Below are 26,182 nucleotides of genomic sequence, written 5' to 3'. Positions count from 1 at the left end.
TTATTTTGTAATTTTTTTCCACAAACTCATATCATGTTATGTCTAGAATAATGGAAACCTTGATTGATTGGTTAGTTAAGTTCAAATTTTAAATGGTTTAAACATATTTAACTTTTAAATTCTAATGTTAAATTATTCGATACGAATTATATCAGAGTTTTAGGCTGGTCGCTTTACAGATGCTTTAATCAACCACCATTGCATTTAAAATAAATTAATTTTGTGGAGAAAAGTTTCTCTTTGATGCCATATGAATTTTCCAACTGAATATTTCGTATTTAATAAGCGTTTCTGGCAGGGTTCATCAATTTTTCCCTGCACAAAACACACCCCACATAGTGTTTGTCGAAGAATAAACAAATTTTTGGGCTTTCTGCAATATTTTCAGTTCGTTTTCGATTAAAGGATGCAGATTTTAATAAACTGAAACTCTAAAATAAATATTTAGTCAAATCTCTAAAATAAAATTTGTGAATTGTATATTTTAGTTTTGTCAAAACAAACGTATTGACGGTTTAGTGTGGCATAGCAATGCTTTCAGAAATATTCGCAAAATTGCGTGTCACCTAGCAAAAACATATTGAGTTTTTGTGTACACTAAGGTGCATGGTCTTTTCGTCGTATAAAGTTCTCCTCATTATAAAATTCCAAATTTTACATGGTTAATCTAATTAGAATTCGGCATTCCACCAGATAATTTCGTAAGTCGGATAAGAGATCCCATGGGAGCGGCAGACGTGTCTGGCAGACGCAGCTTGTTGCGAGAGCAGGCGGGCAGGGAGGGAGGAAGGAAGGAAGCGTCGAGTTTACTGTTGTGCCGGTTGTATACGCACACACATTCTCACAACAGCCCCCATTGAGCGGGAGGCAGGCAGGCAGGCAGGCAACCGGCAACACACACCCTGCCTGCGCACAAACAGCACCGCGCGGCCGAGCGCAACACGCGTTGGGGCAGGTCGAAACAACAACACAGCACACAACACGCGCGCCGCATGCCAGCTGCCGCGCGGCACCGCCAGGGATGAGCACCATTGAGCACCACCCCCGGCAAAAACAAGCGCGCCCACCCCTAAACAAGCACACACACGCGCACGTCCATTCATGGACCAGACGTGTGTGTCTCGTTCATTCACAACTTCGGCATCACGTAAAAAGAATAACAGTGTTTCATCAATTTTTGTTGAGGTCCTGGATGTTAAATTGATTTTTATTTTCTTTCTCTTAATTCAAATCTGTTACATAATCATTTATCTTTTTTCAACCCCTAAATACAAGCTCCGAGTATTTTATCCAATTTAACTTGCACTTTTGAGTTTTGAATAAAATGTACAGGGAGATTTTTTAAATTTAATTTAAATCTAATTTTTAAAGCACTTATCAACCAAAAATACTATTTTAAGCCCTAAGAGTTTTTTTTAATTCTTTGAAAGACAGCAAATCTCCATAAATTGTCAGCTGGCGCTTTTACGGACTTTCAGGGTACTCTTTCAATACATATTCCAAAAAAGGAATCTAGTTGTTGCTCCAATTCCCCAAGGTAAAATGTCTGTCAAAAGTTCAGTAGTATCTTCTGGGCCTAATTGAATATAAATATCGTAACTTGAACAAAAATATTACAGTTGGTCTCAATTATTTTTTCCGACTTTTTATGCTTGGCATTTTGAGTAAAGCATCATAAAAACATATAAATGATGATTGAATAAACAGTTGAATTTCAAATCACACTTGTAAATATTTCGGATCATTGAAACAAAACATTTAGCATGGAATGGATTGGGACCACACACCACACAGGAAATTTTTAATTTTTTATTTGAAATAAAACAGCAGGCTTTATGAAGATAAAAGTCTCGGTAATTAATATATAAATTATTGAATTGGTTTGTAAATTTTTACCCACTTCCCAGCTTTCCGCGTAAACAAATTATGTAATAATTTCCCTTCTCCTTTCAATTTCCACGTCGGGTGCCGCGACAAATCCTATTTTTATTTCTTGCATAATAATACAATGTAACAGAAGCAGCCAGCAAATACAGAAATTTCTCTGACCGATTCGATCCACTCGGGGTGGTTTCCGGCGACTGACCGGCTCTCTCTTGCTTTCATTTACGCATCGACGGGCGAGTGTGCGTGCGTGTGTGTATGTGTGTGCAAAAGCGCGATCGACCGGCTGCTCCTCCATCTATATTTACGAGATAGAGGAAAGCGGCCAGTCATTTGTCATGCAAAGGGGATGATGGCGCGCGCACAGAGAAAATACCGCGGATGTAAGCTTTGGCAAACCCCTATGCGCCTGCCGCCGCCGTTACTGCTGCTGTATTTTGCTCTGCAAAACATACAGAGAGCACAATTCCGCCGATTACGTTCGGTGCACAAAACGGTGAACGTGCGAGCAGAAGAAAAAGGGTTGCGCCCAGCCCCCATATCGCATTATTTAAATAGGCGCGCGCGCGAGAGAGAGTGAGTGTGTGTACTGGCTCGAATTTGGTTGAGTGAGAGAGCACTTTTTGCGCTCGTTTCTATACGTATTCTGGACCGCTGCCAAGAGCAACCACGGCCAGTCAAGCGATTCGGTGGCAAGCGAGACAATCAGAACGGGGAACGTGGCTTACCTTTGCTATAAGCGCTGTAAGGAATTCGCGGAAGTAAGATGCAGCTGGTTCTTACCTGAAACAAAGAGAGAAAGAAAACTGATTAATGTTAGAATTAACGTCGTTATGTTCGTGGGATTTTATAAACAATGCTTCAAAATGTCCAGCAAGGCTTTAATACTTTCATTCAAATTTTAACTCATATCTGATTAAAATATTCACTCTAGAGAGGACAATGAATAACAAGACTTCATCCTCGTTGATATCATTGAACGCATCCAACCTTGGTTGAAATTGTTTTCTAAAGATTGAAAATAATCCCTCCTAGGTTTTTAGAAATCCGTAGTTGTTTAGGTTAAGGATTGGCACCTTAGAGATATTTTAGTGCATCAGAAAGCTGTAGAGTAGTCGTTTCTAAAAATATACAGTATTATGGATATCAAGATAAGAGCGGGAATACCATTTAAAAGTCAGAAAACATAGTCCGGCTGGTTGGAATTCAGAGCACACTTGGTGCGTGATTGATCGGCGCATTTAAAAAACGACTTCCTCCACTAACAAGAAAACTTCCTAATTTAACGTCGGCAGACTGCTATTCATTTAAAGACGCCTTCCTGCTCTCGCGTTGGCCATTCGGAACGAGCACACGGCACAAACATGCAAAAGAATCATCAAGCTTTAATAGACACCTTGGCCTTATCACACGAAAAAGTAAAATACTAATAAAACGCGCGCGCCCCACGCTGACTGTAGGTAAACGCGAGAAATGAACTTAAATCCAACCGTGCATGGTGGATTCGGAATGAAACGCCTGTGTCGGCTGTTTGTTTCTCGAAAACAATTTGAATAACGACGCAGCTTATCTCGCACGCTCTCGCCACCAGTCACTCTCAGCCCTGCCTGAATACATTACACCCTCTATTGACTGCTTTCCGGCAAAATAATGTTTTTGTGCCACCTTTTGAGCCTCATTTTATACGAAAACGCGTCTCACAAAACCCCAAATTTAAATAAAAAACTTTTTAATGTGATAAAATTCTATAGTTACATAAACGTCTGGAGTGTGCATGGTGTCCCTATTTTTATTTAAATTCCCTGTATAGCAATTTTTAAACTCAACCAAATGATACTTGTGTTACTGTGAGTCATTTACAGATTTTAATAAATAAAACTTGTTCAAGCCATTGAATAAAATATCATTATGTGACAGTTTTAATTATTTTACTATATCTGCTTTCGGAAATTTTCCCATTTTCAAAACTAAATAATATTTATGAACTTTATTGAACACCAATACATTAAAACTAATAATTACGTTAAACTCGGTATTGCCCCCTCAATCAATTCGGTCTACAGACAGTTATCATCTAGATTCTGCGCAATTTCGCAAAGACGAAGAGATAAGCTGCGGTGCAAACGACAATGCGTGTGTATTTCTATGTGTGCGTGACCGCGGACGAGCGACGAAGGGCTCAAAGTGCGTGTGGGTCCCGCGTGCAAGCCACAAAGGTCCGCTGGGAGCGTTTCTCTGCTCCTCTCGTATCTCAGCCTGCAACCGAGATACATATTTTGCGCCTCGCTAATTGAAATAAAACAATACAGAGCGAAATCTGGGGAGAGGAGCAGAGCGAGGTGGTTTGCTCATTATTGCATAATGACGGTGACTCCGGCGGCCAGCATTAATCTCCTTTTGTTGATCCAACCGTGCCCGGCGCCGAGTGCCGGTGATTAATATTAATGTACAGCACGCAGATTGAGACTGGCCTTTTGGCCTGATAAATATTAAATCCGCCGTGCGGTCTGGAACCGCAAGAACCACATGAAATGCCGACGAGAAACGACGACGAGCTGCACGCCTTCTTGCTCACAAATAATACTCGCGGGTAATTTCGCAAAATGCTGCGGCTTTCGCGTACTCGTGACATTGTTGCAGCGGCTATCAAGTTGATGGAAGGTCGGATTATGCTATTTGCGCTTCCTGGCCGGCTGGAAAGCTCTAGATTAGCCGCGGAACGCAAAGAAAAAACACAAGTTTGTCTGAGAAGGATGTGACTCCAGTCCAGATCCTGATTTTGAATATGTTACAAAAAATGTTGTAAAGCACCATGGATTGCCAGGGCAGAGCCTTGTTGCTTTCAGAGATTCTGGATTAGATACAGATCTAATAGAAAAATTGATGTCATCCCGTCCATATTTTTGGGTGGACGGAATTTTCTGAAAGGAATTCGTCCGAAACAGAGGTTGACTAAAAGGAATTGTCTCCTGCTTTGTGATATGTTATGCAGTGGGCCCGCTTTGGGGGATTCCGGTGCTGGCGTTGATGGTGCACCGGCCTCAGCTCTTCCTATGAGGCGGCGAGGTGCTGCCGCGAGATCAATAAATCGGGAGTAAAGTGGCTGCCGCAGCTTCGGCGGTGTTCTGAGTGCAGCACACGCACGCACCCACCCGAGAGAGCGGGCGAGAAAGGCGGCGAGCGAGCGAAATCTCGCTTGTTTTTATTTAAGCGAGGGCTGACGATCAAATCAGGCCGCGCGCGCTTTAATGTTATGCGGGTGTATCGGGGAAAGCGCAACCCTCGCTGGAAAAAAGTGGACCGCCGGGTCGTTTAAGGCCGCGGGCTTTTCTCTCCTTTTTCGCCGTGAATTACAGCTAAATTACAGACCGGCGTCAAATGCGAAAAAGCGTTTACGTACCCGCAGAATAAATACAAAAGCATCGAGCGCGAGAGAGCGCGTTTACGCGCTGCCTGTTTTCAACACCCCCTTTATTACGTGTGTAGTTAAGAGGAGAGCGCTATTAAAAAACTGTTTCACAGCGCGCGGCAAAAGGAAGCCGAGGTGTCGGGATTAAAAATGGAAGATAAGCCGGCTGGACCGCCGCTTTTAATGCGGCAGCTGTTGTCGGGAATCAAGTAAGTGGAACAAAACAATGGGCGCAAGCGAAATCTCCGCCAAAGCGAGCGGAATCCCGAGAGCCACCAGGGAAAAATCACCGGCCGAGTATCTGTAATATTCTGCATCTGAAAAAATGTGTTTCCCGGCAAGTACTGCGAGCAGAGCTCAGCAGAAATATGATTTTTTTCAAACCTATGGAAATTTTAAGGGCAAATAGACAAAAAGAGCCAAAGGGATACTATTTAAAGGATTTTTAATTGTGAATCTAAGAGTTGGAAGATTTAAGATTTTAAATCATGTTAGAGAATTTGCCTACGTATTTTTACATTTGATAGAATTTTCCTCAAGCCGTACACCATTGGATAAATCGGGACGAGGAGAGTCAAATAAAAGCAAAAGAAAAATTGCAAGCTTAATAGTTTTTTGGTCAATCTACTTTCGATCATTTCACGTTGCTAAATTATTTTAATTGATTATTTAATATTATCATTAATTGATGTCCTCATTATGAAATCCAACTTGTCGTATGTTCCTTTTATGCGGGAAAAATATTTGAAGGAAGCACCTGCACTAAATTTACATCTTTCCCTCATTTTAAGCAGTTTCTTAAAAAAATTCAAACAAAAAAGGACAATATCGTTGAATCCGTTTCGTGGCGTGATGAACAAAAGAATTGGGACGAGTTGGCGGTGCATAATTCGAGAAATATGTACTACACTTCCTGCCGGTGGAGGTCTGATTATGATGTTATTTTGGGGGGTGCAAATGTTATGCACGCATGGGTGCAGAGAGCAGGCAGAGCGCTTTCCCAACTTTTCTCTTTTTTCTCACAAGATAAAACCCGGTGCGCGCGCGGAGAGCTCTTTACAAAAACTTCCTTTTATAAAAATATTTACGCGCGCCGCGTAAAAAGTTACTTTTCCTTTCTTTCCTCTCCGGCTGCGGCAGCAACAAAAGAATGATGAATTTTTTCCAGGTTAAAAAGTTGTTACACACGCGCATTCTAAAATAAAAAGTGGCTGCCGCCGTAGATTATCTCCGAGCGCGCATGCAAAACCCACCCCTCGCCCTCCATCCCCCTAAACACCTGCTTTTTTCCATGCAAAAGCCGACAAAACAGACCGAATTACTTATGCATTAGCTCTTTGAGTGCGCGAAATCTCGTTCGCCAAAAATTCCTCCTGCGGCCAAAATTAGGGGCGCGGGAGCAACGCGTGGTGGGGGGCCAGAGTAACGCAATTTCGGCCCGACTACATTCTATTAGGGCTTGATACGCGCCTTAATTTATGATATGTCGTTTCCTTTTCTGTGTACCACGGCACACCCCAAGATAAATGGCAGGACGTCTCTCTCGCCCTCACAGCGACAACCACCCACCCACCGCAAGGGGTGGGATTCACAACCGAGTTGCAAGCTTTTCTACATTTAAATATTTATGAAAATGGCACCTAAAAATTTAAAATAGAAAGAAATAGAATAGCGGAAAATAATTATTTGGTATAAAACAACAATCTTTCATATCAGTTTTAGAAAAATTGCTCGTGAAACTTTTCCACAACCTCGAAATTTAATTACGAATGTTTGTAATTATTTAGTGCATGTAGCGAATCATATTTGAACAGCCCACCAATATTTTAGCAATTTAATATAATAAACCAAAACAACATATTTAGAGGATAAATTTAATTTAATAAATCAGGGTGTTGTTTAAAATTTAATCCAATTGCGTCAATAGCAAAATAAATATTGCATTGAGGATGATAAATTTTTCTACAGGTAGGAAAAATTTTAAAATCGTATTTACTGCGAGCTGTGAGCGAGTGCTGGAAATCTCATCCCAACCAAGTCACACACACATACGGTGGCAGGAAAACGCTGCTCGGGTGGTTTCATTTTCACGCACACACGCGCGTTTTGCATGTGTGCGGGTTGCTTGTCGGGAGGGGTGATTAGCCCCGCGCGCGCTAATCATGCCAAAGGCGCGCGCGATAATGAAATAAAATTCTCAAACACGACGACAGTGCGCGTCGACGGCTAATAAAAAGGCGCGCGCTAGGCAATTTGTTGAGCGCGCCTGCCTAGCGGGTTGCATATCCACCTCCGACGAGACGGACGTGTTTCACTCGGCCGGCCTTCCAACAGCCCCAGCTTCATTACGTCCGGGGGCTGCGAGGGGTGGTCCCAATTGGGCTGAAACGTCAATCGATCAGGGGGTTGCAGCATCTCGTGGATTTTGTTGCTGAATTTGAGTCAAAGTAAATTTAAATAATGGATGTTTTATTAACTTGCTATTACGTTTGATAAAAAACACTAAAAATTAGTTAATGCTTAAAATAGAAGAGAGGTTTTAGATGGGGATTTAATTATTATTTAGCTCTAGTTTTTCGACCTGTTTGTTAAATAGTTTAAGAAATTTTTAAGAAATGTACAATAGTTTTAAAAAATAAGTTTAAAAACTTGTTACTAATATACAATGACCAACATCTGCAAAATTGTACATAAATGATTTAATTTTAATTGTATTTTAAATTAATATTGGAAAACAATTAGAATTTTACACTTAGGCAATGTGCAAGCATTCTTTCTCTAGCATTTTATTATAAAATTGAACTACTATAGACAGTAAAAAATATGAAATAGAAGCTATCCTTCGCACTTTGCGCCGATTATTCCCCTCCAACTCAATTTTCCGCATTAATTAGTACACGCCTGAAATGTGCTGATGATGTGTGGCTCCAAGCGTGAAATATTGAATACACACGTGCACAACTGACTCGACTCATTAAAAAAATGTGCCAGACAGCACAAAGCAACGGCGAAATTTGAGTGCCGACGTGCTGGCAAAAAATGTTGTACACACACGCAGGCAAGAGAGAGAGAGAGAGAGAGAGAGAGAGAGAGAGAGAGAGAGAGAGAGAGAGAGAGAGAGAGAGAGAGAGAGAGAGCGAGTCGGATACTCGAAATTAGCGCTCGCTCAGCGCTATTCGACAACGAAATGATGATACATTATTTTTCCCTCACTGCGGCCGATGGCAGGACCAAGATGTGGGTAACTCAGTCAAGCATCTGCATAATTGAGAGCATATCAAAGCGGCTGCTGTGGCACATTTTGCACTTGTTTTTTGCTTCACAATCAAAATCGAGCTCTTCACTTGATAAACATAATTGAACGGTATAATGTGTGCTAATTATTTTACGAAATATAGTTTACTCCATAAATTAGGATGTACCGACCATTTATGCGTACATTTTTCTACCCTTAACTTTCTGGCATCTAACGTCTCTTAATGTGTGTAAAAAAATATAAATAGAAGGGAAAGACTTAAGTACATCCATATTTTTGTTCGATAGTACAAACTATCAAAATTAAATTTTAAAAACTTTGTGTGAAATAAATTTATACCTCCACGAGCTATAAGTGGATTATTAAAAAAATTAAACTCCACTGGAGGTTTTTGTTGTAGTTTTTTGCTCTCATTAAAATTATAGGATTTTTCTTCTGTGTATATAAGTTGATATGTGTGTAGTTTGGGTGATATTTTAATTAAAACACTAGAGTGCGGAGTAAAATTTAACTCGCACACACGCATTCAATTTCGTTAATGGGCTTGTTTTCCGTGCGGAAATACGAAAAAGTTGGCGCAAGAACATCATAATTTCCAGCAGTGGAGAGACGAATTAATTAAATTAGATGTTGTTCGCCCCGAAAAACACACGCCGCCACCGCTGCCGCATCGGAGAGCAGCAAGAAAAACTCATTTTTTGCCCTTCTGATATATGTTTATGCACACACACACACTCTCATACGAACGGCACAGGGCACACTCCACCGCCGCTTTATCCTTTTTCCTTTCCGCGTTGGCGCTATCTTTTCCGTTGGCTGCTTTTTCGGCCTCGGATGTTATCGTGCTCATCAGATTGCGTAATATTTATTATTCTGCCTCTGCTGACCGTTTTAAAAAGCATTTCGGAAAAGAAGGGTTATCTTGTTGAAACACATGACAAAATAATTTATCCCTCTCCTCGCTGCGCCGTTTTCTCTTTTTGCCGCTACTCAGTGCTGCGTGTCCATTGTGCGCGCCCGGACGAGTGGAGAAAAGGAATGGAGCACGAGGAGGATTTCACTGGCTGCTGCTGTGAAAAGATGTAAACTGCGCGCGCGAGAAACCCTTTTCAAAACTGTCATGTACACATTGGCCGAAATGTCAACACGCACAAACGAGAAGAAAAAAGGGGGCGGACAGAAAAGCATTTTTCTTGCAAAACGACGTAACTCCCAACAAAGCGTAATTGTGTACAATATCTTGTTTCTAAAACAATTATATAAAAAGCCACATTGAATCTGTTCTTTGAAGCGGAGTGAGCGCTGTATTCATACGCAAAGTTTGAAACACACTCCAGCCAATGCGATAATTTTGGTGGTTTCCTCCTTAAAAAGATATTAAAATATACGTCTCGTTTAAAGTAGTTGAAATATCAAGTTGGTTTTTGTTGTGCACTCGAATGAGGATAAAAGCATCAACAAATATAATTTGCTCACCTTTTTTGCTTATATTTTCATGCGATTTTTAAAGCCAATTTTTTACACATGCTTTTTAACGTAATATTTCTTTGTTTGAAGATTAAAGGATAGCATAAAACTAATTTCTTACAATTAGTAGATCGAAATGATAAATGTGTTTAGAGTTTCAATATCTTTGCAAATCCTTCTCTGAAACAAAATTATATTTTACTCGTTTTAATGCTCTTGATATATGAATCTGGAATTCGCAAATTAAGCAGAAAAAACTGATGAGAGCCACCCTCCCAAAAAAATTATGCATGCACGCTTTCAATCTTTGGCCAGCTGCGTCAGGACGGGTTCCAATACACGAAGTGGGATGTGTACCTAGGCTCTGACAAAGGCCTGAGGCGAGAAATAACAAATTTGGCGAGGCCGTAGTACGTCCGGGCCGGACAATCTTTGGAATGTGCCCTAATAAAACGTGCCACAGCTATTTTTGCACGCGGCAGCCAGGGCCTTATTGAATTTAAATAGCTCGGAGAGTGCGGTGCACGCAGGCAAAATAAGGGATTTACGCCGCAACCCTTCACCCCAGCAGCTCCCTCGCTCGCTTTTTGCTCTGTATAATAAGTGACAAATTGCCCGTTATACTGATTGAAAGTGGGGCGGGTGAAAAATTCCCCCTGAATAACACACGCCTCTCTCTCTCGTGGTGTGTTTAATAAAAGCGCCGATGACACCTGCGAGACTGCTTTGGAAATTGGAAAAAAGCGGCGAGAATGCGACGCTGAATAATGGCCTTCGATTTTCGCATCGCAACGACGGCTGCAGCGAACAGAAACAATCGCTACAATCAGGATCGTGGATTCTATACCACCAGCCATTACTTTGCTTCAATATTCCCTTACGTGGCCATTTATTTTGTCCTATACCTGAATTCCATTTTTAATAACTAGACACCTAAAATCATCCATCGAGGATTTTTTAACACTTGTGAAATAGTTGTCAGAAGAAATTGATTTTATTGTTTATTGTCGTTCCACTGGTAGAAACAGATGGGAATTTTTTTTTAAAAAAACTAGAATTTTTAAAATAGAGAAATTAAAGAGGGAAGGGAAGTTTCCACTCAATTATAAAGAGTCCAACATATTTTGAAAAATGGGAAATTAAAAAATGATTCTTGGGAGCTATTAGCCTCTAGGCATTGCACAAACAAGTATTTATCAGCAAACCGCATAAAATTGTAATTATGTTTAAAAAATGGTATTATCTGATTTAAAATATATTCCAATTATGATTCTCACGTGCCATAAATTTTATCTTGAAGATCACAAACTTCATAATTATATGATATTGTATTCTTGCTCTTAAAACTTTCTAGAAAGAAAATCTCGGCTCCACTGCCACTATGCAAAATCGTCCTCTCATCACTTGAGCGAAATATTTCATTCGCCCGCCGAGTTATTTAGTTCGTTAGTGGGAAACTTTGTTATTAATACTGCCAGATGCGCGCAGGGATGATTAATTTACGCGGCTGCGGCTTGATTGACTAAAGAAGATTACTGCTCGGCGCATCATCTGACGATATTATAACGCAAAATAAGATGTCAAACAGCAGCGCGGCGTTTGTTTCTCGGCGACATCTCAGACTCACCTATCCGCGAGCAGCTAAGGAACGAACTCTCACACGCGCCCGGCGAGAAGGAAGAGAACAGAGACGACAACGCTGCCTGCTTTTGTATTATTCAAGTGACGTGTTTAGCAAATTAAGGAAAAGTTGGCTGCTCCGCGCGCGCAAGAGGAAAGGCTCATCTTCTTTCCTTCTGGGGCTTGTAACTCTGCTGCATGACAACTTGCTACTTATACACGCGTGTGTGTTCGCGTCTTCGTAGCATTCAGAATTGGGATTTTAAGTCAGCAAGCTCCTTATAATTCATCAGCAGAGCGCTATCAATAATTAATGCACGCACGCACGCTGCTTCTCTCTGGAGAAGACACACAGCATGAGAAGATTGGCAATTCTGACTCAATGTAAGGTAATATAAGGCCTATCTCTTTTCCTAAAATGCAGAAGCAATCGTTTTTATATACTTGGATATAGAGCAAGTCCCAGATGAAAAAATCGCTGTAATTACATCAGATTTTAAATTAAGTTTAAAATACAACAAAAAATGAATACAATCAATTTTTTACTGATAAATTTATATTCTTTCTCCCCCTCCCTCCATAATTTTATTCTTCGTTTTTATATTTGTAAGCGAGCAGAAGAATCAAATCTTGGCTCTTAAGTTATTCAAGAATATTTATGGAAGACGTACAATATATATGACATTTTCACCGCCAAATTTTTCATAAAGTACAATTTAAAACATTTATAAATGTGCAGTTTCCTTATTTCATCAAATATTTCCTGGGCACATTGACACGGAAAAACTTCAATTGACTAGACAAGGTTTGCAAAAAGGAACTCTACAGGGATGTGTCCAGAAATATAAATTTCATTTTTGGCTGATATTTCTTCTATACTTCCAATTCGTTTGTAAATAAAGTAGAAATTTTGATCGCGTTTGATGAATTCCTCTGCATTTATTTCCCCACAAGCAGAAGTGCAAACAAATTTGAGCCACTTTTTCCCTTTTTTCCGCTTGACTGAAAAATTCGGCAGTTTCTTTTAATTTGGTCCCCTCTTGGTCGCGAGAAAATTGTTTGTGCTCACTTATGTGTGTGGGCGATGAAAATTGCTGGCTTGATACAAAATCAAAGGGTCCGCGCGCCAACAAGTCTGGAGCGCGCATGTTAAGTCCCTTCGCTCGCTCTCCTGCTTTTTATAATAAGCCTTTAATTCCTCTTGTTTGTTTTTCTTGGGCAACTTTTAATCAGTATTGGAATGAGTTTTATGTGTGTGTTGCGGAGAGAGGGGCCGTCCGTTAAATGATCAAATGCGCGCGTATCGAAGGGAAAATACAGAGTGAAGAGCGCGCGGAAGGCTGCAAATGTGGCCGAAAAACGCGCGTCGATCGATAAAACAAACTTTTCCAACTCTCATAAACAGACAGAGCAGCAGTCCCGGTTCCGGTATTTAAGATTACACAATGCTGCCCCGTTTTATTAAGCAGGCCTGTTTGTTCGATACGCCCGCGCTCTTTTAATTGTTTTGATAGCACAACGCTCTTCAGGATTAAAGCTGGCGGATGCTGGAAAAACTTTTCTATCGACATTTAGCTGGAAAAATCAGACTACAATAAACTGTAAATTTCTTTAACCTAATGCAAGCAAGTTTCAAATAAAAAAGTTTTTTATATTTACACAGTAAGAAAACAATTTATTTTTGAAATATTAAAATTAAACCATTTTTTGTTCAAAGTTAGATTATTATGCTATATGAAATTTATACTTGACACTTGCAATAAATCTATTGATATTTGTATGGGAGTCAGCAGGATTATAAGAGTAGGCCTTCTAAATAATTGGTGTTTGTTGAGAAAGGAAGGCTGCGTGTCTCCGGCTTTTGCTTGATCCGTGTTGTGCACTGTTCTTCAACTCTTGTACCTCAGTCGCAGAGTGTTTCGTATTTATTTCAAATCAAAATTTAACATTTAACATTATTATTGAGATCCCGGCCAATGAAGATAAATTTAATTGTTGAGTTCCGGGCCAATAAGGATAACCCTACATTTGAATGGAAATTTTTCTATGTCTCATAGAAGATACTGACTATTGGTCAATGTTTATCTGGTGGGAATCAAATAGTACTTATAAAGCCATCAAAAGATATCTCGCCACTTTTAAACTGACGCCAGGGGCCAAATTTTCTAAAACAAGAAATTTTAATTTACATCATTTTTATGTTGATGTATGTATAGATTTATTTTTTATTTATTTATTGGGCACCATCGGTGTACGACTTAGATATTATCAGAAAGCAATATAAATTCAATTCAATGATTTGAACGGGGCCAAAATTTATTTAAACCATTCACCTTGCCACGCCTTGCAATTTTCTGCGTAATGCGATAAACTAATAACGAGAAACAGAAGTGTTTGAAAGTTTTCCCATTTGCAGGAAAATTACAGAGCACGGCGTGCGAGCGGTGTTTGCGTTCGGGCAATATCAGAAGCAATAAATATAACAAAAAGCGAGAGCACACGGCGATTTGTCGCTGCGGCTTGTGGTGTTAGAAATTAGTTTTGTGTGTGGTTCTTAAAATTATTTTATTTGTATGGGCAGTTATCACGCAAACAAAGGCGGCGAGCGTTCATAAAGCTGCCGCATATATATCTCGTCGCAGGCAAGAAAGCCAGCACAGGAGATGCGGGCCGCGTATTTGAAACACAGCCCCGATTATTACAAAAAAAATTGGGTTGCAGTTTTTCTCCGTTGGTTCAAAAATTAAGACTAAAAATGACATTTAAAAAAATTAATTCAAAACGATTATTGGCATGGTTTGACTAGGATTTTCAAAAGTTAATATCTAAAATTCAGAAACCAGCAGTTTTTTAAAATTATAAATGTTCACTTCACTCTCAGCCTTTTCTTTTTTTGAGTGTGTCCAATGTCATTCTTCTAGATTCCACTACCCATTAGCCCTGGATAGAAAACGAATGCGTGTTTTGCCTCAGTTTAGCGGCCAAATAAAAACTACGCTCGCCTACTTTCCGCCTCGTCGCCGGGGTGTTTCTATTTCTTTCTTTCGGCGTTGGCCCCTCGCTCCCACATTACTTTCCTATATAAATAAAACTTTGAAATGTGTTATTATTTTTATTATTTCTTTCCTGCTATCTCGGGCTCTGGCCACACCGCGCGGACAAATAATAATTCATTGCTGCTGGGCGAAAAGGGTCAAGAAAAGAGGATGTGGAGAGGAAATTTTCTTATCTCGGCCGCTGCTAATGGAGTCGGAATCGCTTTTGTTTGTGTCGCTTGCTGCATGTGTGGTAATTATTACTGCTGTGACGGCCAGGAATTTTAAAAGCTGATACTGCTCCGTGCATAATTGAGATTATTCGAGCAATAACTCATTAGGTTTATTTTTTTGTATACAGGATAAATTCTCTGCTACTTCAGAGGAATTAAATTAGATTAACTTTCTATTGAGTGGCTTGCAGGAATTTTTCAATATTTACTAGGGATGTATGAAGTTTTGGTAGACCCCATGAATTTTTTGGAGAAAGCAAGATTTATATTTTATTTTGATCCTAAATATAAAATGTATTTTGAAAATATTATTTCACGAAATACAATATGAAGAGAAAATTTTTAAGGCAAAATCTTATGTTCATTTTGAAAATTGTTTGTGACCAAGCTGTGCTATATATGATTTTTGCAATTTGCAATTTGCAATCAAATAGCTATTTAATGGTCTCCATATTTTTAATTCACTTAAGTAGGGTCACAATCTTCAACGTATGTGTTCGTTTTTTTGTATTACTCTCGCTCGGCATGTGAGATACCATGCAGCACTCTCTCTGCAGCTGCCGATCTTGTTTGTTTCTCTTTTGACTGCTGACCAAGCATCTTGGAAGCTGCTGCTGCTGCTGAGATAGGAATAAACACTACTTTCCTTTTATCCCGTGCACATCGCCGTGTCTGTGTTTACCAAAAAGCAATTTGCTGGAAGCAATAAATTTTATATATTGGAATTGTTTTCGCCATAATGCCGCCTGAGCGCCGCGATCCTCAGGAAAAAAATAAATGCTACTGCTGCTGCCTCGTCCACCACAATAAAATATCCCCCACCCCCGTCCGGATACGAGACAGACCCGATCGAGCCAGTTATCTCTTGGCGAAACTTGCCCAATAAATAATACGATATACCACGACAAGGAATGCGCTTGTCCACTCACTTCTGTGATTGATATATATTTCGGGGAAGAAATCGATTCTCGAAATGGAAAGCGAGAGTTTTGTTTTCAATAGGAAATTTTGGTACCATCCAGATATTGATTATTCTCCAGTAAACCACCCTGATAAACAGATAGGTATCTGAGTTATCTAGGTACCTAATTGAAAGTGGTTATCTATCTTTAATAAATCGGCGCAAAGCTTACAATCTATTCGTAAATTTTTATTTCGATAAAAATATTGATATAAACAATATTGCAGTTTGGGGGCACTTAAATGTCTGATCTGAACTGGAGTTTGTGAATTTAAGGAAAAAGTAGGTTGCCTGACAATTTTATATGAAGCTTAGGTAATAATAAAATTAAGAATAATCGGAATAATTCATTCATTGAATGTATTGTGATAGCATTAGAAAAAATCAATAAACAGTTTCTTTCATGAAACAGAGTTGTCATGGTTTTAATTTAATAATATTTGCCAGAGTACATGCCGTAAAAGGAGCTTAATTAATAAAGCAAAAACCACTGTCCCACTGTATGAAGTTAAATTTTGCGTGGGTTTTGACTTTGACTCAAAACTTGAAGTCAGTTTTTCATACTGTATTAAAGCATTGCATTCAAAGATAAACCAAGCATAACTCATATTCAACACAATGAGCAGTGGCGATTTACTAGAATTGAAAGAAAAATTATTCCGCGCGACGGCATCATCGAGTACCTCCCGCGGATGAAAATTTATGATTCAATTACCCAGAGCGCGCGCGGTACTAAACGGACGCGAATAAATATCAGCGTCTTGTTTGGCTCTCGTGATGATGTTTAGCGATGCAGATCAGTGTGTGCGAGAGAGAGAGAAAGCCTCTTGAGTGTGTTCATTAGGGATGCAGGTTCGGAGGCTGCTGCTGCTGGGCGTTCACCGATGTTATTATTGCGCTGGCCACCCTGGCTGAATTTATTGTTGCCGGCATTACCTCCCACAGCAGCGGCAGAACAGCAGCAGCTCCGCTTCTTGCATATTAATGAACGGCGAATAAGTGCATGCTGGAGAGCGAGAGAGAGAGAGAGAGAGAACGGGCGAGGACGACTTAATTAAAATCCGCTGCACACACACTACACACTTAAGCGAGCCGAGTGTATTAACGCGCATTATTTCCCTCAGCGTGCACCGACAGAAGAAGAATTAAGCAGTGCAGAATGCTACTGCTGCTTTTAAGCGACGAGTGCACATAATAGATGTTTCGGGTCGTGTCGCCGCTTTTTTGATGTCTCACTCGGGCGCGCATAAGCAGCAACGCCTTTTTCTCAGCACTCTTGCCGATTTATCGATTCAATTTGCGGCAGACGGCCTTGTCCGTTGAATTGTATTGCATGCAGATTTAATTAGTGCGATTAATTATTTCGCCGAACCCACACGTGAAGCGCTCTGAGCCAAACCGTAAACAAACATAACCGACTCTAACTAACTAGCTCAGGATATGTAAGCTAAATTTTGCATTAATATTTATGAATTGACGATGCTGGCTCTCGTTATAACTCGAGATTTATCTCTCTGTGGATTGAATGTAAATGAGATTTTGTTGCAAGTCTGGCGTTACTCAAGAAATTATTTACCGTGATTTGACTTGCCGACATCGTATTAAAAATTACATCACTTCCTATACAATTAGGACAAAAAGCATCTCATAATGTCACTTATATTTAAAGAATGCCACATTTTAAACATGGCATAATTTATAAATCTCGAAAATAAGGTTCAAAAATATTCTGCACCTTTCCAGCTTGCGTGAATTAATTTCACGGGACGAATGTCTAGCGTTTCAATAAAAGACCCTGGTGCGGGGGCAGTAACAAGAGTTGGTCCTTTTCTGGAATGGTCTTCTTTCAATGAGGCCCGTGCGCCCATGTTATTTGTTTACGATGTTATTGGGACACGGATTTTTCGCGACTTGTTCGCTATCAGGGGTCGCCCATCTCAAAAGAGATGAACTGATCAAAAAAGTCTAAATTCATCTCAACCGGCTAAAACAAATTTTCAATCAATTTTACCTGGCATTCTTTGCTTAAGGTTGACATGACAGCATAAAACATCAGATATGTTACCAATTATTTTTCATTAAATAAACAGTCTAAAAACAATGAAAACGACGAAAATTCACAGCCCTATTCATAAATCAGATAAAATTATCTAAATCTAAATAACCAACGGGTTTTGTTATGAATATTTCAAAGAGTTTCATCGACAGGGAAAAAATTTTGTCACCGTGACAGAAATGGTCGGCTCGTGTCGCATTTATTCTTGAAAATTGTTACATCCACGCTGGAAAAAAACGGCAGTTGCTTCCGAAACGATTTTTCACCGACGACGGCGGCTTCATCATTTTCCCAGCCGCTTTTTTATAATTTCCCCATATTTATCATTTAGAGTGTGGGTGAATTTTTTTACGCGTGGCGCATTTTTTGATGTGTGTGTCTCTCTTCTTTACGCAATTCATCTTTTTCCCGCTGAAAGCGAGAGACAGAGAAATTGATTGATTTGTTTTGCCCTTTCGCACAGGAGCAGAGGCACGTGCAAAAGGGGTTGCTTGCTTGTTTCGCACCCCGCGGCCCGGGTTATAAATAATAATGACAGATTGGCTTTGCGCATCTCAAGGGATGTGACACTCACATATGGCACTCCGCTATACGCGATGAAACGTCGGAGCGAGGGAAAGAGTCGGCGTCGCCGGCGCTTTCACGTGGAATAATTTGCGGAATTTGGCGCTAATTATCTCAGAGGAAAATTACTCGCTTTTCTGACAACGAGGAAAAGAAATAAAATATTTCCTGTGTAAGCCTATTAACTAATTGATTCACATGATTTATAGATATGTTGGAAAATAATCGATTTTCTTTCTTGTAAAAGAAATAAACTAAATTCTACTTTGCCGTAGAAAAGTAATTTCTAACTTTTCACGTCAGTAATTAAGTTTCATCTAAACATCTTTGAAAATGTTTTGTGCATTTCTTATGTAACTACTGTAACTAAAGAAAATGTTCTCTATTGAAATCGAGTGATGTAGCGTTTTGCGAAGAAAATCAAGGCAAATTCCTTGAGCTCGCGCTTGAGTCTCTCTCACACTTGGCTTCATTTTTCAATTTGCACCTATCACCCGAGAGGAAAAGAGAAAAGGCGACGCTTTCGTGCTCTTCAGGCGGCAGCTCATGCAAAAGAATAACGATTAGTTGGCTGATCGGCCTGTGCTGCTGCTGCTTGAATTGAATCTGTCGCCCGAAAAATGCAGCACCGAATTTCCCGTTCTAATAACTCTCACAAGCTGCATTCAACAGTGCTGATAAGAGAAATTGAGAAGTATGTTTAGAAAGCCGGGAAAAGGCATAATATCGTCAGGAATAAATTATTGAGTTTACAGAAATAAAATATATGTTTAATCGGGTTAAAAACAATAAAGCTACATTCCCAAAAGTAAAAAATCTAAATTGCGCGGAAACTTGATATTAACAGAAATCAACTTTTATCTGAGCAATTAAAAAATTGAGGTAATTTTGTATATTTGATTTTCGTGACCAAATTAGCATAGCATTTTGAAATTCAATAATTGAGTTAGATGTAAACTTTGTTCCACTCTCAGAAAGATCCTCCACAACGTGCATTTTTCCAAATCTTTTTAGGCAACGAAATTTTCATATGTAATATAGCCTTATTTTCTTCCTTAGACAATTTACAAACAAATAACTAAACTATTATTAAAAAAAATAATACACACTCAAGTTTTTTGGAAATTTGCTTTCCGAAAAGTGGTTTAGAGGCTTGAATTGACGAACGTTTGCAATAAATATTGAAATGTTTGGTCTGCTGGTTTTAGGTAAATAAAAAGAAAAGCGGCTCCATCTGGCAGCGGCTAATTCGATTTGTCTCCCTCGCGTCGCCTTTAATTTGCCTGACAAAGTGCGCGTGAACAAAGGTGCCAGCGAATAATTCGCCGCAGCAGCCGATGGAATCGATTTCGCGTGCCGAGAAAAAAATTTCGTCGCGGGGGTGCAAGGGAAAATGCCCCTGCGCGGGTACTTAATGTGATATTGTAGAGAAATTAGCGGCAATTCCGCGTCGGTGTACTCGGTTTTTTTTCTCCCGCTCGACGCACACGAGAATGAAATAATATTATTGGCAGCCAATTTGTGCTGCAACTTTTCCATCCTGTGCGGCGCAGGCAGGCAGCGAACAAGCGAGGGGGAAATTAAATTTTCGGAGCCACCACCAAACCAAACAGCAGCGTCGTCTTTCCGCATTTCGCCGGCAGGGCTGCTGAATAAGTTAAAAATATTTGCTATCTAAAATTTTAATTTCCAATATTTCCGCGCGCTCTCGCCCTCTCTTATGTATTTCAATATTATTGGTGAGTGTGTGTGCGGTTGGCGGCGGAGCAGCCGGCGTTCGTGCCGATGCCTCCGGGGGCGAAATTTGTGCGCGCGACAAAATATTTGACAAGTTGCGGCTCCTTTCGCTGCTATTGCTTTTATTTTATGCGTGTCAAATTGGTGACGTGCTTCCTCCCTTATACTGAACCGTTGGTTTGGAAAAGAGTAAAATTGTCAGGACTTGCTCGTTTATATTTTTGAAATAATTTCTTGTCTTAAGAGAGAAAATTTTTAGTTTAATTTAGTTCCAGATCGCTAGTATAATAGGTTAATAGATACAATATTTAAGTTTAAAATAAAGGAATACATTTAGTATCATTTTTTACAAACTTCGATTTTATACCCCAGATAAAAGATACGATAATTTAAGAAAATGTCGGAGTATTTTTTATAATTATCGTAATTATCAAACAATATTTGAATAGTTATCTTTATGGTTTGAATGTTATGCTCACAAGAGTCTAGGATTTACTCGATCAAAAATGGATGCTGATATTTATTTTTTATCAAAAGTAAATAAGAAACTGCACACTACAATTAATATACAATTTTGCCCCTTTTTGTATCAATATCTGTCCAAACAGTTACCAAAAGAGAGTTAAACTATTTCTTACTTAAATTTCCTAAGAATAAATTACTTAGCCTATACGCTTTAAATAGCAATTTTTCCTGCTCAAATCTGAGTTAAAATTTAATTAATGTTCTTTAGCATCAGTACCGGTACTTCAGAAAAGAACGCGATTTGAAAAGTGGTATTTAAAATCCACAACGGTTATAATAGCGTTTATTGTTGCTCGGCTCGATCGTACACATAACAATGATTCGCGTAATATACTTTTTCATTCGGCTCAGTGACGCAGTCGGCGTATAATTAAGGCAGAGAACGTTAGCATTCTCTCCGCTGCTCTCGACTCGGCAGCATTTATTATTTCTGCTTTTTCCAAAACGCTTTTTAACAGGCTGAAAAGTTCCAGCACGCGCGGCAGTTAATCCCCGGCGCTCTTTCCGCTCTCTCGCTTTATAACTCGAATGAAAAAATAACCGGTGTGTTTTAAAAAAGCGGGAAAAGGGTGATTTGACCTGATGCAAGAAAACAATAGGCACTTAAAAGCGGCTTAAAAGTGTGCGCATGTGTTCATATGGCGAGCGCCAGTCTTTCTCTCTTTCGCGTGCGTACATATGTTAGAGGTGCCTTTGTCCCAAGAGCGACACGGCGCTTTGTTCTCTGTGGAACAGCAAAAGTGCTGACCGAAACAAGCTGGAACAGGTGTGGGCATTCGTCCCAACGCTGTTTTCTTTTTGCCGGCAAAATATCTCTTCTCTGCTCATTGCTCAGTACTTTTCTGAGAAAATAACTGAAAAAATAAAATGTTGGATTTAATCAACACCATCAGTACTTTCAAATTATAATTTTTCTATTTTTGGTCTATTAAAACAATCATTTTTTTAATCCGCAGAGTTGGTAAAAAAGCAAAAAAATAAATGAGATTACCGGAATAAATTTATTTTAACTAGCTGCCAATATTTGAAACTTTTTCTGTAATGATTTATATCCCTTCAGACTTGAGAAGTTAATTTAAACTTTTGAAATCAACATCGATCCAGACGAAAACTTCCTATTTTCAGATCAAAAAAATTCCAACAAGTTTGTTAGTGGTTTGACCAAATTAGACAGATTACGAAGATATTGTTCAATAGCAAACATTTGTTTTCTTTCTCTTCATTGAAGTCTTAACATCATAAATCATTCTACATCATTTCAACAGAGAATTTTGAGCGATGCCAATACGTTTCAGTAGAACGCTTTAAGTTAAATACTTTGTATGTTATATCCCTATTCCCCTGAAACTTTGTAGACTTTTGATCTAATCGCGAGCGCACGTGGATAGCAAGAGGCGGTGAAAAGGCGCTTCGCTTTCAGCAAAAATTAATGTCACCACGAATTTTTCACGCTTCTTTAGCAAGAATCTCGCAGACAACTACATCGCACATACTTTGTGTTTCTATCAGAAGAGCATTCGACCGAATACTGTGCAAAATGAGATTTTTCATATCGTTTGCTTGCTCTCTAGATGGTGTCAGACTCGATGGATCTTTCAATTACAGTAGAAAAAATTTCCTCCACGTGCGAATTCATTCTTCGGTGTTGCAGCTTTGACTGATCACCCACACCAATCGATACTGCTCAGCTGCGACCTCTAAAAGGTGAGAGTGAGAGCAAGAGATTCCTGTTACCGCCGCACAAAAGCTGCTCTCCTGTCGTCTTAAGAGAGAGAAATTAGCTTTTGGTAAAACCCGAAAAGAGGCTGGACCAAAACTTGAGATAGTTATTTCTACCAATCTGGGGTGTGTTGCACCAATATTAAGGTTTGCAAAAATAATTTTTTCCTCGAGCTTGATTTTAATCCCAAAGTCGCTATAATCCTTGACGAAAATTCCGCTCCAGCCGTGTTTGCGGCTTAACAAACACATTCTCGTATGTGCAGCTATATCGGCCGGGCAGGGATTGATTGTGCTTGTGTTGGCAGCCACAACAAGCAGGAGGAGTAGTTTCGTCTTATCGGGCAAAGGGTGTTTACGCACCCCTTCGGGGCGGGTTTGCTCTTGGGATCAAGGAGCATAAACACGGCCACCACCATTAGTCAAGATCTCGCCTGCGGAGAGTGTGCTTCGTCTTTGCTGCCGGAAATGAGAAATTTCTCCTTTGAAATGTCTCTAAACTTATTCCTTAATTGATGATAAAAATCAAGTTCAAGTTTGATGCAAATTCATTCAGGTTGGGGTGGCAATATCTGGTGCTAAAATTTATTGGATTTTACTCTGAAAAATATAGAAAAAAACATCGAAAATCTGGATTTTTTGTTTTTAGACCCGAGATGAAGGAAGGAAATGTCCAGCTTTTCCGAACGGAGTGGCAAAAAGTGAGGAACAGTGTCAGTTGCGGCGCCTTTTACTTTTATTTCACTTAATGGTGCGGAAACGGAAATGAAACACCTTTTTCTCTCTCCCGCACTCTCTTAAGCGCGCCATTTCGAGCGGCAGATTGGTATCAAGCAACGTGAAAACAGACAACGCCCTTTTGCAAGAAACAATCGAAAATAGCACCAGCAACAAATGCATGTAATAACTCATCAAGACCAGTCTATTGATAATTATCTTCGGCTCAAGAAGAAGAATGTTTTTCATTTTTCATCATTAAATAGATGAAAATTAAGCATGGTTTACGCATTCTTTAATTAGGTATTTTGCAGCTTGACATTATGAATGATTAAGAATAGTTATGATATTTTCATTTTCTTCTGTGTGAATTTCCGCCATAAAATATTGAATGGCGAGACTCCCAAGCCACACATGCCCGCTTGAATGCTGGCAATTACAACTTGCTTTATACGTCAGGAGCAGCAGGGGCGGCGGACAAGGCGAAATCCTCTTGAAGAGGAGATAGCCCGGCCCGGTGGTCATTCAGGCGGGAGACAATTCAAATGTCTTTAGCCGGCCTTTAATGTGCTGCTTGCTGCCTTTGCAGCTCGCGCGCGGCGACTTGTGGCTCTTTGGACGCAGCTGCAGCGGCAGGAGGGTGACTTTTAACGGCGCGGCCTTGCAGATAGCGAGCGGGAGCAGATTTGATGACCGTCTTGCACGGCCGACCAGCAGATGTCTCCAATTGGCCGAATGTGTGTCCGTTTCCGCGGAGCAACGAGCGAAACACTAATTGCACGCAATTAGAGCGTTAGTTTGATATTAGCAACGAAAAGTTTTGCGTCGATCGAAACAACCTCTGCAGCAACTAAGTTCGATTTGAATCTGCAATCACAGTTGATTGCTAATATTTTGTACAGAACACAGGGGAGGAATGCGGTGACCATTTTTATTATAATGTATAGGACAAAAAATATTTGAATTTATGTAATTTCGTTGGTTTGTTTTATTTAATGCATTTTACTGCATTATACAGCTTTTGTTAATTGCAATATAGTATCATCTCTAAAAAACACAAAATTCTAAAATCATATCATTCTTTAAAAATACATTCTGACCTCCAACGATTAGCAAGCTCATTAAATATTTTAAAAATTAACTTATTAAGACAAATACGCAACCTAAATGTGCAACTTTAAAAAATACACATAAATTTTGATCATCTGCATTAAATACTTTTAATTAAATGAAAAAAATAATATATTCGAATGTTCTTCATTTCAAGTTTTTTAAGAGCAAAAATTGAATTTTTTATATTTTAAACCTCATAAATTTATAACTCTCCAATTTCTCTCAATTTTGACGCAAATTAGAAAATGCCAGTCGTTGGTCCACAAGAGAAGCGAGTGCACAAAAACAAAAGGTGCTCGATTTCTATGCACTCACAGAGACGGGGCCCGGGCTCCCTCTTCCTCTTTTACAGCCAGACAATCTGGCCACTTGCCAATGTCGTACACACAATATGTGTACTTGGTTAATTGGTTTTCTTACTCTCTTGTGAGTGTATGTGTGCGGCGGCGGCGGCGGACAAAGCTGCTGCTGCACACACGCGCGCGCACAGAGATAGATATAAATTCGCTGGGAGATGAATCGAGGCTCGAGATGACCCGTGCGTACCCCTTTCGTGTAGCCGCGCCGTTCCTTCGAGCCGCCTCCATTACTATGCAAACGTACCTTACTCTCCTTACAAGAGCGCGGCGCGGCTAATTCAATAGTCGCCGGCTCCTCTCTCTCTGCTCTTCCATTTAATCTCGCAGCGCAATCGCGACCGAGGGGACAAAAGGGGTTAATTGTGTAGTCTATTGGGCATGTTTTGTTGATAAAGTGGCCCCAAACCACCCCTCCGCCGACGTTGCCTCAGTCCAAATTATGCACGGGAAAAGGTGCTTAAGCCGATTGCCCGCGCCGAGAAGCAGGTGGGCCGCGCTGGATGCTGCATGCTGCCTTCCACCCCTTGTTTGGGTCTCTGCACTCGCAATTCCTCCAGTCCGTTCGAAATTTATGTTAAACCGCTGTTAAATTAAATATCATAGTACCGAACCACCAGGAAATGCAGGAATTACAGATATGAAACTTGCATTTTTATCAGGGAGATTTATAGAAAATTCTGGCTTAAAATAGATAGTCCAGACCAGCCCATCGGATGCGACTCCTGACTCCTGGCGCTTCTGTAAGTGTCTCAGTGACGAAGCAGTGCTTCCAAGTCCAATTAGTTGCTTTGCTCACCCATAAAAATAAACAAACTAGAATCTAAGACATAGCCATGAGAAGTTTTATATTTAAATCAACATTTTACTCATCAAAATTGTGATTTTTCAGGTTGTAACTTAAGTAAACTGTATTAGCCAAAACTTAATTTATAAAAAGGTTTTCTAGGAAATATTTGTATATATAACAAATCCATTGATAGTGTAAATTTGCTTTTAAATTGATGGTTTTTCACTTCTTTTAAAAGAAGCTAACAATGCAATCAATGAAAGCTTAAAATATGAATTTTTATATTAAAGTCGGCCAGCAGTGCGATAAGTGAGTGAGTAGGTGCCGGAATTGAGCGAATGTCAGCTGATGATAAAGGATTCAGCCCTCTCGCGCTGCACCCTCTTCCGCGGCGCGCAGCCCCCTCGACTCTCCATCCGCCGAGGTCTCTCTCTCTCTCTCTCTCTCGCACCATATTACTAATATCGATTTCCAAATAAGACCAAGTACGTTTTACAAAAGGGAGAAAAAGCACTTGCGACGGACTAAAGAGAATATCTCGCACCGAATTAGAGCACCTTCCACACATAGATGAATTTTCAGCAAGGAAACCATCTGCTCTCTTGTAGCTCTGTTTAAGCTGTTGATTTTTGTACCCACACTAAATTCATAAAGACAAATTAAAAATGGTAAAAATTTCACATCGCAATATATATAAAGAGGATAATATGTATATTAAACAGAAAAACATTCATCACCTT

The 26,182-nt window shown here is 39.8% G+C and overlaps 1 protein-coding gene across 4 annotated transcripts in view; it reads right to left on the bottom strand.

Annotated features, from left to right (window-relative positions):
- Positions 1–26,182, bottom strand: part of FoxP (forkhead box P) — a 215,063-nt gene that overhangs the window by 127,470 nt on the left and 61,411 nt on the right. The gene's annotated exons all lie outside the window — the stretch shown is intronic.

This window comes from Cloeon dipterum, chromosome X, assembly GCF_949628265.1.
Source record: "Cloeon dipterum chromosome X, ieCloDipt1.1, whole genome shotgun sequence".
Taxonomy (NCBI): domain Eukaryota; kingdom Metazoa; phylum Arthropoda; class Insecta; order Ephemeroptera; family Baetidae; genus Cloeon; species Cloeon dipterum.
This window is presented reverse-complemented; position numbering and strand designations above follow the sequence as displayed.